Source organism: Pseudorca crassidens, chromosome X (genome assembly GCF_039906515.1).
Source record: "Pseudorca crassidens isolate mPseCra1 chromosome X, mPseCra1.hap1, whole genome shotgun sequence".
Taxonomy (NCBI): domain Eukaryota; kingdom Metazoa; phylum Chordata; class Mammalia; order Artiodactyla; family Delphinidae; genus Pseudorca; species Pseudorca crassidens.
In genome coordinates, this window is record NC_090317.1 from 80,995,018 (window position 1) to 81,002,645 (window position 7,628).

The following is a 7,628-nucleotide window of genomic DNA, read 5'->3' on the forward strand; positions in this document are numbered from 1 at the left end:
TGTTCCTGTGTTCCCTTTTTCCTCACTCTCCTAGGAATACCTTTATAACCTCCCCTCTGTCTGTATAAATCCTTCCTGCCCTTCTAGTCCCAGTTTTGGAATCCCCTCCTGCCGCCTTTCCAAAGGTACCCGTCCACCTCCATCTCTTTCTTCTCAGAAACCTAGTTGCTCTTACAGCCAGACAATTAATGGCTACTTTACTTCTTTCCTATGTGTAAGGTTTTCTATCTCACTATTATTCCTAGCTAGATTCTAAGCTCGCTAAAGGATGAACGCTTTAAGTTTTTCTCTCAGTTTCCTCTCTGAGTACCATGGTTCTTAGAACAGTGCTGGCTGTATAAAGGGCCACCACAAAAGTGTGTTTGTGGATTAAGTTGACACCTTTCTCCCCTCTCGAAGTTTCAGCATCTTTGAATTTCTTAAAAGTTGCTAGCACAGTGCCAGGCACAAAGAAGATGCTAACAAGAATCACTGAGTTGGACTGACTATGTCCTCTTGAACTTCCTATCGTCTTCATGATATACAGGAAAGTGCTTTGGAGACATCATGGAGATCTTCTGGAGCAATCATGGCGAACTTTCCTAGTTTGTGTGTATTTTATGCAAGAAGAAAGGCTTTGTGGAAAAAAATTAATATGATATGAATTACTAGTTCAAGCTTAAGGTATAATTTGCTGAGGCCATTGTATTATTTTTATTGAAACCTCAGGTTCTGTCTCTCTCCCTCTCTCTCTGTTTTAATTTTGTACTTCTCTCCATTCATCCTATGGAACACTTTGCTTAATTCCTATTTTTCAAGAGCTGTCAATGAGATGGAGGTTAATCCAGGTTTAAGGTATACTGTCTGATTCATGGGCTTATCATCTAAAAATAAAATCTTTGCTGCTTCAGCCACAAAATGGTGCTGAACCTGAGACAGCAGAGCCCATCCAGGCCCATTAAAAAAGGTGATAACAGTATCTAATGTGAGGAGTAAACAAGGTGGCATCATTATTAGGGGAAGAAAATGCTCCAGGCCCCCTTTTCTTACTGATTCACTGGTGATTCCTGTTTGAAAGGTAAATGGGCTGAATGGAAAGGAGAACCTTATCTATCTTGCTCCTTCTAGAACCACACCATCAATTCCAGCATCTCTCGAGTGCTGCTAACTGTCCAAGGCGAGAGAAAGCTAATATAATGCATTCAAAAATAATAAGAAGGAATCTAGAAAATGCCCACCCCCTTGCCCCACACCCTGAAAATGACGCATCGTAAAAGCCAGGGTGACTCCAGGGATACCATGGATCTAAATAAGTGGTTTAAAATGAGGGCAGTGTTGCAATCTTCAGTGAACTCTCAGCCGAGGTTTTGGGAACTAAAAATCATTAGAAAGAGCCAGGAATCTTACATCAGAAGGTCTGGGTTGGACTCCTGGAATGGCCAAATATTGGCTGGTTAGCCTTGAGCAAATTACCTCTCCTCCCTGAGATATAATCTTACTGCATGTAAAAAGGAAATATCTACTGCCTTCCCTATCTAGTGCATGGGGTTTTGCTGGCAATTACATAGAATACTTTATGTGAAAAAATACATTACATAAACCATAAGCTGTGAATTATTGCCATAAAATACTGTGTTAAAAAGAAAGAAAGAAGGACAAAAAGAAAGTAAGTGTGATGGTTAATTTTATGTGTCGGTTTCGCTGGGCCACATTGCCCAGATATGTGGTCAACCATTATTATGGATGATCCTGTGGGGATGTTTTTGAATGAGAATAACTTCAAAATCTGTGAATTTTGAGTAAAGCAAATTGTCCTCTATAATGCAGGTGGTTCTCATCCAATCAAGTGAAGGCCTGAACAGAACAAAAGATTGACCTCCCCCAAGCAAGAGGCAGTTCTGTAGCAGATGGCCCTTGGACTTGAATGGCAACATTGGCTCTTCTCTTGGTCTCCAGCTTGACAGCTTTTGGACTTGAACTGCATCATTGGCTCTCCCATTGATCTCTGGTCTGTCAGTCCATCCTGTAGATTTTGGACTTTCCAACTCCTTGAAATAAACCTCTGTCTGTCTGTCTGTCTCTATCTGTGTGTGTGTGCATGTGTGTGTGTCTTTCTGTCTTTCTGCCTCTCTCTCCCTACACACACATACATACATACACACACACACACACACACACACACACACACATTCATTCATCCTATTGGTTCTGTTTCTCTGGAGAACCCTGACTCATGCAGATTTTGGTACCAGGATTGGTTCTAAAGAACAGAATCTTAAGGATGAGTTTTCTGAATTGGTTGTTAAGATACTGGAACTGACCCTCTAATTTGATTATATTTAAAGACACTAATGACTCTATTTCTAGTAGTAAAGAGTGCACTGATAGTCCATGGCATAATGTGGCAATAGAGGTACACAAAATCTCATCATGGGATACTCCTCATCAAGTACTTATAAGAGGCAAAATCTGGGTGACTATGTACATTCAAATATTCTTGTCAAAATATGGAATATAATGAGAAATGCTAGCTGCTCCCAATGGCACTGAACAAAGTACGAAAAGAAAAGAATGAGCTCAGAGACTCAAACTCCCTGTTTAAACAATGCATAAAGGACCTGAAAGCATCTATGTCTGCCCACAGGGTTGAGATTGCTGAAAACAAAACCCAGAATCTCATCCTGTGAGTGGCTGAATTACACTGCAAATTGGATCCCCAGTTGTGCCACAAGTCTACCATTAAAGTGAAGGCTTTGGTTGGGAAGGATTGGGATCTTGAAAGTTGGATGGGCACACATGGGAAGACCCTGATGAAGCTGGGGACATCGAGACCCTCAAATCTCATGCGTCATCATTGCCAGTAGAAGCAGCGTCTGAACCCCAGTCTGAGGAGCTTAACCCTGTGCCACCTGAGGAAACTCTAATGGCCTCCCCTGAGGAAGTTTCCTTGAAAGACACTGCTGATGTGCCTCAGGACCTACCCCACCACTTCTCTCTGCTTGTAGACCTATAGCAAGACTCAAGTTCCAGACCAGGCGGCAGCAACCAGGGAAGCCCCCACAGGCACTGCGCAGGTGCCCAGCTGCTGGGGTCCCTGCATGCCCCATGTCCTCCACAACACTGTGCTTTCCCGCCCTGCAGCCCCACAGGATGAAGAAGGACAAGTCGTTCCTGGGAAAGCTGGGCGGCACGTTCGTGAGGAAGAAGGCCAAGGAGGTGAGTGACCTGCACGAAGGGAAAAATGCCATCAACTCGCCAATGTCCCCTGCCTCAGTGGAGATCTACCCAGAAGACACCTTGCTCGAGGAGAATTAGGAGCACACGGTGATTGACTGCACTTCCAGGGATGACCCCAGATTCAAGGAGCTGGTCAAGGTTCTCATCGATTGGATCAATGATGTCCTGATGGAGGAGAGGATCATCGTGAAGCAGCTGGAGGAGGACCTATATGATGGGCAGGTGCTGCAGAAGCTCCTGGAAAAACTGGCAGACCACAAGCTGAACGTGGCTGAGGTGACCCAGTCTGAAATAGGGCTGAAGCAGAAGCTGCAGATGGTGCTGGAGGTGGTGCAGGAGCTGCTGTGGCCTCACGGCCGGGTGCTCCAGTGGACCGTGGACTCGATTCATGGGAAGAACCTGGTGGCCATCCTTCACCTCCTCATGGCCTTGGCTATGCACTTCCGGGCCTGATCTACCTTCCCGCACACTTCTCCTTGCAAGTCGTGGTCGTGCGGAAGTGGGAAGGCCTGCTACACTCCAGCCATGTCATGGAGGAGCTGACCACCACCACCGAGATGATTATGGGTTGGTTTGAGTGGGATGCCTTCGACACGCTCTTCGACCATGCCCCAGACAAGCACAATGTGCTGAAGAAGTCTCTCATCACGTTTGTGAACAAGCACCTGAACAAGCTGAATTTGGGGGTGATGGAACTAGAGACCCAGTTTGCAGATGGCGTGTACCTGGTTCTGTTCATGGGGCTTCTGGAAGACTACTTTGTATGCCTGCACAACTTCTACCTGACCATGGACAGCTTCGATCAAAAGGTCTACCACGTGCCATTTGCCTTTGAACTGATGCCCGATGGAGTCCTTAAGAAACCCAAGGCTTGCCCCTAAGATGTGGTGAACCTGGACCTCAAATCCACCCTGCGGGTTCTTTACAACCTGTTCACCAAGTACAAGCACGTGGAGTGATGGCGGGGAGCAGCAGAGACTGTGGCAGGGATGGTGCTTCGAGAGGTGCCCTGGCCTCCCCTCCAAGCCTGCGGTTGTTCCCCACCCACACCCCTCCTTCTTCTGGTTGATGCTCTTAACCTCTTTTCCCTGTAATTCTGCAGTGGGCGGCATCCTTTGAAATGAAGGTTCCAAACACCAGTGCTCGAGTTTGCAGCCTCCCTTCACTTGGGGTGCCACGGGGTGCTGAGTCCCTTGTTGATCAAAAGATGGAAGAGAAAAAAGCCAGAACCCCAACCCTCAGTCCCTGGGAGGGGAGCGCCTGTCGTTCCAGCTTATCACAGGGCATGAGAAACATACTGGCAGCTTTGCAGCATTGGCGATGACTTGTCTGTCCTGGTGGAATCTCCTGGGCAGGGGTCACATTGGCCTCTTTACCAAAAAGTATTTTACACTTTTAAAAACTTCACTCATAAGTCCCAGAAGCTTTAGCTGTGACTGCAGTGTCCACTCACATCCCTACTTCTCGGCCATTCAGTGTTGTTTTCATTTAGCTTTTGCACAGACATCTGGAACCTAGAGGACCCAGCTTCCACGGTCCATGGTGCGAAAGATTTCTGAGGCATTTCTTTATTTCTTGCTATGGCTGAATGGGCTGTATCTATCAGCCGGCCCTGAACTGGCTTTACAATGCAGCTGGAGACAGCTCGGGTGGGATGTTTCCAATCCCAGAGGCTCTGTTTGGGGATGGATTCATTTAAAAAATCTTTTAGAAAGCAAGTTGTCTTTGTGTGCTTGGACTGCCATAACAGAGTGCCACAAATCGGGTGGTGGTGGTGGTGGTGGTGGTGCCTAGGCAACAGACATTTATTCTCTCACACTTCTGAAGGCTGGAAGTCGAGATCAAGGTGTCAGCAGGGATGGTACCTTCCAGGCCTCTCTGCTTGGCTTGTAGACCGCTGTCTTCTCCCTGCATCCTCATGTGTCTCCCCTCTGTGTCTCTGTGTCCTAATCTCTTCTTATAAGCATACCAGGAGGATTGGATTGGGGTCCACCCTAATGACCTCATTTTACCTTAATTACCTCTATAAGGACCCTGTCCCCAAATACCATCACATTCTGAGGTCCTGGGGGTTAGGACTTTAACATGTGGGTTCTGGGGGTACACAGCTCAGCCTGTAACAGGGGGATGTGAAGTGTTCACGTCTCTCCTCCCCAAGTCCCAGCTCTCCTGAGCCCTGTCGGCATCCGTGGGGCACCCTGTCGGCATCCGTGGGGCACCCTGTCATAGGAAATGTGATTCTCATTTGTGTGCTGTTCACTCCTCACCCACCTTGGCTTGGGAGAGAAATGGGGACCCATTGGCTGGGTCTCAGGCGGGTCCTACACTGGGTCATACCCTCTCCCAACCCCTGGCTCCTGAGCTGGGATTTTTATGACATGCCGACCCTCTGAGTTTGCTCAGTATTCACTGCCCCAGCAAGATGGGCCTTTCTCTTATCTTTGATTTTTGCCTTTCTGCTGTAGATCAGAGCTATTAAGTTGTTAATATTAAATTGAATACCAATGTTCAAGGCTTAGAAATAAAAAACAAGACAAACAAAACAAAACAAAAACAAAACAAAAAAAGACTCAAGTTCCATCAGGCCCCTAAAAGTGCAGGCAAATGTAACACATGAGAAGGTATGCTATACTCCATAAGAGGTACTAGATATTTTCTAATTTACACAGACAAATAGGAGGATATGTGTGGAAATGGTTATTAAGGATGTGGGATAATGGTGGAAAGAACATAAAGTTGGATCAGGGTGAATTTATTGACATAGGCCCACTAAGCAGAGATCCCACATTTAATGTTGCAACTAGGAGAACTACAAAGGGCTCTATGAGTTTGGTTGGTTGGCTAACACATGGCCCAAAATGTGGTCCATGGTAAGTGAATTACAAATGCCAGACCTATCCTTGGTTTACTGTAGAAGAAATAATTCGAAGTCTTAAGAAGTTTGGAAAGTTACAGTGGATTTGTCATTTAAGACCTTTTCACCCTGCTTAGGAGGCCCCACAGGACACACTTTTTACCATGAATGTGAGAAATAAATTCATGAGGGGAGCCCCAGCATTCTTGAAGAGCTTCATGATCACTGTTCTCTGTAGACCAGAGCTTACAGTGGGAACTGCCACCACTGAATTGGGGAGCCTACAGGCAATGGGAGTAATTGTATCCCCAGGATGGCAGGGGCCAAGTGGCATCACTCAACCTCCGAAGGTAAGGTGGGTATGATTACCATAATGAACAGCGGAGTTAAAGCGACAATTGGAAAAGTCTGGCGTCTAGAGGCCTATGCTGTTTGCTAATTGATCATGATGTTTCTAGAAGAGTCATACACAGGAAACCTACTAAAGTCTTACTTGATCTGTATAACCAGAAAAATTCTAGGTCAAGTGAACAAAACTTAAAAAAGACAAACAAACCCATGGGGAGGTCACAGCCCCACAATCAATCCCCTGACTTGAGCCAGATAAACTTGACCAGAGCCACTTGAATGTAGGGGTGGCTGGGTCCCCTTGGGGAAGGTCTTTTGTAGACTCACTTACAGAACCAGCTAAGTGGCAATTCCTTGCAGGGCTTGGGCAAGGTTCTGTGGGAGGCTGTATATATTCTGATCCACCATCCAATATATGGTGCTTTTTCTCCCATAGCCAGGCTTCACAGGTCCAGGAATCAAGGGGTGGAAATGGTAGTGGGACTCCCATTCACTGTCACACCTAGTGGCCCACTAGCACAAAGTTGGCTTCCTAACCCCATGATATTATGCTCTGCTAGCTTAGATAGAGGTCTTAGTTCCAAATGGAGGAGTGCTTCCACCAGGAACACAACAATGATTCCATTGAATTGAAAATTAACACCACCACCTAGCCACTTTGGGCTCCTCATGCCTCTGAATCAACAGGTAAAGAAGGGAGTTGCTGTGCTGGCTGAGGTTATTGATCCCAACTACCGGGGGAAAATTGGACTGCCACTTCACGATAGAAGTATGGCAGAGTATGTCCAGAATACAGGAGATCCTTAAGGTATCTCTCAGTAATAACATGCCCTGCGATTAAATCCAATGGAAAACTGCAATAACCTAATTCAGGCAGGACTACAGATGGACCAGACACTTCAGGAATGAAAGTCTGTGGCACCCTACCAGATGAAAAGCCATGGCTGGCTGGCTGAGGGACTTGCTTAGGGCAAAGGGGATACGGAATGAGTAGTAGAAAAAGGTAATTACAAATATCAGCTATGACCACGTGACCAGCTGCAGAAAGGAGGACTTTTAACTGTTATGAGTATTTCTTCCTTATTTTGTTATGAATATGTTCCTTATATCTATATCTGTCTATCTAATAACACTTCTTTTCCTCTGTCATCCCCTTATCTTGCAACATAAGATATATTGACTTGATATCTTATTCATTTAAACATCGTTA

General features: G+C 45.9%; 1 pseudogene; it reads left to right on the forward strand.

Annotated features, from left to right (window-relative positions):
• The first annotated feature begins 3,237 nt into the window (after positions 1-3,237).
• On the forward strand, positions 3,238-4,175 carry LOC137216917 (beta-parvin-like; annotated as a pseudogene).
• The last annotated feature ends 3,453 nt before the right edge of the window (positions 4,176-7,628 follow it).